Here is a 7,236-nt window from a genome sequence, read left to right on the forward strand (position 1 = left end):
TCACGAGTTCCTTTTTTTCAATGCTGCATAGTATTCCATTGTGTGAATATACCACAGCTTCTCTATCCATTTATTTGTTGATAGGCTCCAGTGGACTCTTCCATGGAAGGAGACTGCCCATCTTCTCCAACTGAGCAGCTAATGGATCTGAATCATATGTCTTTAGGTTGGCAGTGTAACTCCTCACCACTAGGCCACTAAAGCTCCACACATACACATGCATCTACATATACATAGGACATTCTGCTAGCCTAGTGGTAAGAAGCTACACTGTAATCCCAAAAGCATGTGGTTTAAATCCACCAGCTGGAAGAAGGATGGGCAATCTCCTCCCATGTGACTTATTACTTCCAAAAACCCACTGGAGGGTCAGCTATGAGTTGGTTCTGACTCAACGGCACCCAACATTAATGTTGCTGTTGTTATATGCTGTTGTGTTGACTACAACTCTTAGCAATCCAATGAACAATAGCCCTGAACCTTGCTCTTTCTTGAGCCAACCTGTCTCCTCTGACATACCTGATCCCATTGTCACAATCATTTTGTCAATTCATCTCATCTAGGGTCTTCCTCTCCTGCCCTGACCCTCTACCCTTCCAATCATGATGTCCTTCTCCAAGGACTGGTCTCTCCTCGCAATATGCTCAAGATATGTGAGGCAGTTTCAAAATCCTTGCCTTCAAGGAGCAGCCTGGTCTCACCCGTTCCAAAACAGATCCGTTTGCTGGCAGTCCACAGTAATGCTCAATACTCTTCTTCAGCATCTCAAGTGAAAGGCACTGATTTTTCTTCTGTCACCCTTAGTCAATGTCCAGCACTCGGATGCACAGCAAGCAATTGAGAAGGACCATGGCTTGGATCAGGCACATCTTAGTCTCTAAACTGACATTGTTGCTCTTTAGCACTTTGGAGAGGTTCTTAGACAGCAGACTTTCCTAAAGCAACTTGTCTTTTGATTTCTTGACTACTGGTGATGAGAGGATTGATTATGGATCAGAGTAAGATTAAATTGTTAACAACCTTAATCTCTATCTATTTTGATGTTGCCAATTAACCTGGAGGTGAAAATCTTTGTTTTCTTCATGTTAAAATGCAATCCATATTGAAGACAGCAGACCTTGACCTTGTGCAGCAAACACTGCAGGTCCTTCTCAAGTTTGGTAAGCAAGTCTGTGTCATCTGCATAATGCAGGTAGTTGATCAATCTTCTTCCAATTTTGATGCCACATTGTTCTTCATAAAGCCCAGCTTCTTTTTTTTATTTTATTATTTTTGTGTGAGTGTACCGTCAAATCAGATCTGACTGGTACAGGAGGAGATTGTCCCTCCTTCCCCAGCAGAGCATCTGGTGGATTCGAACCATGCGCCTCTGGGAAAAGCCCAGCTTCTTGAATGATCTGTTCTGCATATAGATCAAGAAGGTATCGTGAAAGGATGCATCCCTTATGGCATTCCTTTCTTGTCTTTGAACCATGCCATGTTCTTTCCCTTCCTCTGTTCATAAACCTTGGTCGAGGTTAGAGTTTTCGCATGCGCACAATCAAATGCTCTGAGATTTCCATTCTTCTCAATGTTAACCACCACTTGTTATGATCCTCACAGTCCATGGCATAGTCAGTAAAACACAGACAGATAGCCTTCTGGTACTCTCTACCTTCAGCCAAGTTCAATCTGACATTTGCAATGATATCCCTAGCGCCATGGCCTCTTTTAAACCCAGCAATGACATACACTTACACACATTTATACACACACACAATGTAAAGGAGCTCTGATGGTGTAGTGGTAAGGTGTTACACAGCTAATTGGATGTCAGTGGGTTAGGTACACACTATAACATACACTTCATACTTTTTTTTTTTAACACTTAAAAGTTTACTGGATGACAGCACACACAGGAAACGCAATTAGTCGAGGAGCCTACTATCCGTTCCCAAAGGGATCATCCTAAGAATTGAGACCCAAGAGGCGAACCCCGGCAAAGGCCTGGTCCACCGCCGACACTTCATACTTGAGAGCACGTATGTACACATGTATATAAACATCTCTTTCTCTCAATGCCATCAAGTCAAAACTGACTCAGGGCTGACCTTCCAACAGGTTTTTAGAGGCTGTAAATCACACGGGAGGAGATTGTCCATCTTTCTCCTGTCAAGCAATCTGAGCCACTTGCCTTTAGGTTGGCAGTACAATCTCTTATCCATTAGGCCACCAGATCCCTTTCATATTCACAGATACACATTTTGGATCAAATAAATCTATTGTTGTTTCATAATTCTAATTCACAGAGATGCTTTTGCACTGTGTAGAATTTTCCCCTCTCAAGGTTTCAATTTTTATGGAAGTAGATTGGCACAACTTTCTCCTATGGAACAAACAGTTGGTGAGTTTGAAATGTCAAACTTTCTGTTAGCAGCTAAGTGCTTAATCATTGTGCCACTACGGCTATTTATCTATTTAATCCCGTAACTCAAATTTTTCTTACTCAACTTCCCTAGTGTCCACAAACCATGGAACAGAAAGAGTAGCTAAAATATATAATTTTTATGTCATCTTTTGTTAAACCAACAGTTTCCAACTAAAAATACATTCCCCCTCCCCTCAAAAACCACTCTGTGAATTTTAAAAAGCTGCTGTTAAAAGATGGTAGGAGAAAATGAGAATTACAGGGAAGAAATGGGAAGAAGAAATGGGAAATACTCACTATATTGTGAATATTATAATTAATGTTATGGAAAAAATGTGTCTGAATGGAAAATCAGTTGCTCTGTAAACTTTCACTCAAATAACAATAAAGGAAAAAATGATCATGCTTGGCAAATGGACAAAATGGTACTTTCACCACTTTCTTGCACTCTGGATAATCTATACAACACTGAAATAAATTGTTTTCTAAAGATGTAATAATTGTCCTTGCCTAGTAGCAAGAAGCTGCACTGCAATCCCAAAGGCAAGAGTTCGAGGCCACCACCTGCTTGGCGGGAAAATGATGGCCAATCTCCTCCAGTTGGACTAACTGCCTCTGAAAACCCACCGGAGGGTCAGGCTATGGGTCAGTTCCGATTCAACAATGACTCAACGGTACACAACAACAATAACAGTATGTTTTAGATTAATTATATGAGTAACTAGAGAACTGTCTCCTTAGAAAAAATGGACAAATTGGGTCACTTTTAATTCTCACCATGGCCACTGACAAAATGGAATCATTTCCCAAACACAAGCTCAGAGGCCAAAGTGATCCCCATTTTACAGAGGGGAAAACAAGAACTGTTAACCCACCTGCCTAGGATCACAAGACAAGTTTGTGGTCAGTTCAAACTCTCAGTTCTTGATTGCAGACTAGGAGAGCCATTAAGAGCGAACAGAGTCAAAATCAGAGTCAAAGTCAGTTCGCAAGTCATTGCAGAAATTAATAAAGAATTTCCTTTAAAAAAAACAACAACAAACACACAACAAACCCAAATATCACAGTGGGGGTAAGCAAATAACTTTTTGGTGCTGCTTAAGGAAGAGGAGGGCTACCCTTCTGAAATGTTCGTGGTCGGGCTTTAAGAGTCTTTTAAAGCCCCGAGCTTTAACTCAAAATAAAGCCACTATAGCTTCATTCAGAGAATTACAGGAGGAAGAGGGAGAGAAACCTCCACATCAGTGGAATTTTCACTGATCAGCAGTTTCCTAAAATAATACGTTATTGCACAACTGCCTCTACTAGAAACCGTGAAGAAGAGGAAATCCAGAGACCAGAGAGAGCAGAAAGAAAAAGCATACTGATTTTAAAGACGGGGGAAAGGGAGAATTAAAATTTAAAATAAAGACACGATGCTTAGTGCCCTGGAGTCCATTCCAACTCATAGCAACCCTGAAGTACAAAAGAACTGTCCCTAAAGGTGTCTACTAAATCTTTTCAGGAGCAGACTGCTCCATCGTTCACCCCGTAGGGTCGCAACAACCATCTCTCGGTTAGCAGCCGAGAGCTTTAGCCTCTGCTACTTCAGTCTTTTACACAAAGTAAGATCTGGGGGGAAAGAAGTTCTCAAAAGCACTTGCCCATTAATTAGTAAATTCTCATCCCTAGACCGAGAAGGAGGTACTGGCCTTTTACGTGAACCTACCCGCGCTTAGGCCGAGGAACAGCAGTAGCAGCCGAAGAGAGGGACAGCTCCCCAGCCCCAGCTCCATGGCGAGTGTGGTGCAAGAGCATCAGCAGCAGCCTGAAGCCCGCACCCTGTCACATGACCGCTCCAGGCGGGGCCGAACCCCGAGAGCAGGCAAGGGCGGGTCGGAGGCGGAGCCTGGAGGGGCCAGAGGCGGGGCCTGGGCGGGTCAGAGGTGGGGCTCGGCAGGCTGGAGGCGGGGCCCGTGGGCTGGAGGCGGGGTCTGGGTGATTTGGGGCGGAGTCTGCCTGAGTTGCAAAGGGGCATGGGCGGAGCTGTTCTCCAGGTATTGCTCGCCCTCTACTGGGCAGCCAATCAACATACTGTTAACCATGCTAGCCTATTTGTCTACCACGTTGTTCTTTGGGAAAAGGGCCTCCAGGTCTTCAATACTTAGAAGCTGCGTTTGGGGCCAGGCTGAGAGACTACTTTATGTTTTAAAATACAATGAAAGTAGGCTTTAGAGGGACTGGAGAGCATTAATTCTATGTGAACTACTCAGTCCCATAAAGACAAATACATACTGTATAAAACCATTATTGTAGATATAGATCACTAATAAAATTAATTTATGAGGATTTAAGGGGGAGAAGGAGAAACAGAGGGGTGAAGATGGGCGGAGGGGAGAGTAATCATAGGGTCGCACAGTTTGGATGGAGGGAGGGGGTTAAGGTAATGGGAAAGATGCAGTGTGAAAAACAATGTATATGAATTTTGTAAGTAAACTAGTATAAAACAAAAAATTATTTAAAATAGAATAAATATTAATATATTGATAGTTTATCAATGACTTTATCAATGTTTTGTTGTTTTCTGTGCTAATAGAAAAAAGATCCTAAGAGAGAACAATTTCCATCTCACTGAGGAGGATTGAACTGTTTGCTGCAGAAGGTCAAGGACTACAGTCTTCAATATGGACTGCATCTTAACAGAAAGGAGACAAAGTCTCAAGACTGCAGAAAATTTTTTTGTTAATAATGTCATCTTGCTCAGATCTACAATCAATACTCCTGGCACTAGCAGTAAGGAAATGAAAAGATGAGTTGCTTTTGGAAAGTCTGCTATTAGGGACCTTTCCAGAGGGCTAAAGAGCAACAATTTCAGTCAAGAGACTAAGGTGCATCTGAATCAGGCCATGGTCTTCTCTATTGCTTGCTATGTATCTGAGAGCTGGATAATGATTAAGGATGACAGCAGAAAAATCAAGGCCCTTGACTTGTTGAACATGAACTGCCAAGAGAACAAACAGGTTTGTCCTGGAGAGTGTAAAACAAGATTGCTCCTTGGAGGTAAAGATTGTGAAATTCCATCTCATACACTTAGGGTGTGTTGGCAGGAGGGACCAGTCCTTGGAGAAGGACATCATGCTTGGAAATGTAGAGGGTCAGTGCAGGAGAGAAAAATCCTGGATGAGATGGATTGACACAGTGACTGTAGCAATGAGGTCAGCTATGTCAGAGACAGTGGCTCAAGATAGGGCAGGTTTCAGACTACTGTTCACAAGGTCGTTATGAATCTTAGTTGACTTGATGGCACATAACAACAATTTCCATGAGTGAAACAGTTGGTTCATTGCGTTCATAACTGACCCTCCATTGAGTTTCTAAACTGGTAAGTTCCATTAGAAGAGATTGCTTGTGTTTCTCTCTCAGAGCTGCTAGTGGACATTCTGTGGAGTCCATTTTTACCAAGCCTTCAATGGGACAAGGGCTGGAATGACAAATCACCCAGAGGAGAGAAAGTACCAACATGCATCCAAAACACTGAGGAAATCATCATAAGGTCCTGCCTGATCCGTGGCAAGTCAACCCATCACTGTTAGGGGTGGAACTGCCCAAGTAAAGAAAGAAAGATGATTGGGATGGTACACAATTGCAGGCTAAAAAAAAGGTTGTAAGTTAGTTCTGGAATTTTTAGGTGACTGGAATATAACTTATAACCATGTGATTATTACTTAACAGTCACTGGGACTCCAACTTTGAAATTATATGCAGTTACTTTCAGCTCTGTTGATTTAGTGAGCAAAGAATTGTGCTGCCAATTCAGAGGTGTGGACACCTCTCTGGTGGTTCGAATCCCCCTGTGGCTCTGCAGGAAAAAAATGGCAAGTCTTCCTTCAAGTAGTTTACAGTTGAAAACTTGCTGGGGGGTCACTGATGAATCATTTCCAACACAAGGGCAATGACTTGAGTATTTTCAGTAAATCACTATATGAGGGTTTTAAATCAGAAGCACCTGATGTTTGTAAATAAATAGATTAGTCTGAGCGCAGAGTCTTAACTTCATTTAAAAGTCTTGACATGAGTCTAGAGCCTGTGTTGGATGTTTAAAATCTGCCATGTAGAACAGCAGCCTCTCTAACCTTGATGCTAATGTGATCATAAAGAAGAATAGTTCTTTTTCCTGAGCTGGTGCAAGATATAACAATCTATTCCCAAAGAGCCTTTCCACTGGAGGCCAGTGCCAGATGAGAGAGCTTATGCCTAAACGGTCCGAAGTACGGCATTATGGGAAGCAGGCCTGATGAGGAAGTAATTTTACCAACAGGTTCCCAGAAAAACCTGTTCTGCCACCATCTTGGGACCATTCAGTAACAAATCAAATGATGTGGACCTGTAACCAATTATCTAATCCCAGTTATGGGTTTACCTACCTGTTGTTGTTTGATGCCATGTTGTTGGAACCCATATGCAACAGAACAAAGCACCTAGTCTAACACATCCTCACAGTTATGTTTGAGTCTATTGTTTAAGTCACTGTGTCAATTCATCCCGTCAAGAGTCTATTTTTCTGAAGACCATCCTTGCTCCTAAGGAGCATTCTGGTCACTCTGTCCAAGAAAGGTTTGAGGGTTTTCTTTTGGCAGTTCACGGTACATTTGGTATTTCTCATTAACATGATCATTCAAATGCATCAATTCATCTTTGGTCTTCCTTATTCATTGGCCTCCTTTCAGATACATATGTTGTTGTTGTTATGTGCCGTCGAGTCATTTGCGACTCATAGCGACCCTATGTACAACAGCCCTAAACCGTGCTCTATCCTGTGCCAATCTCATTGCCTCTGACACACCCATCCC

Source organism: Elephantulus edwardii, unplaced genomic scaffold, assembly GCF_000299155.1.
Source record: "Elephantulus edwardii isolate Elephantulus edwardi_28Jun2011 unplaced genomic scaffold, EleEdw1.0 scaffold00077, whole genome shotgun sequence".
NCBI lineage: Eukaryota > Metazoa > Chordata > Mammalia > Macroscelidea > Macroscelididae > Elephantulus > Elephantulus edwardii.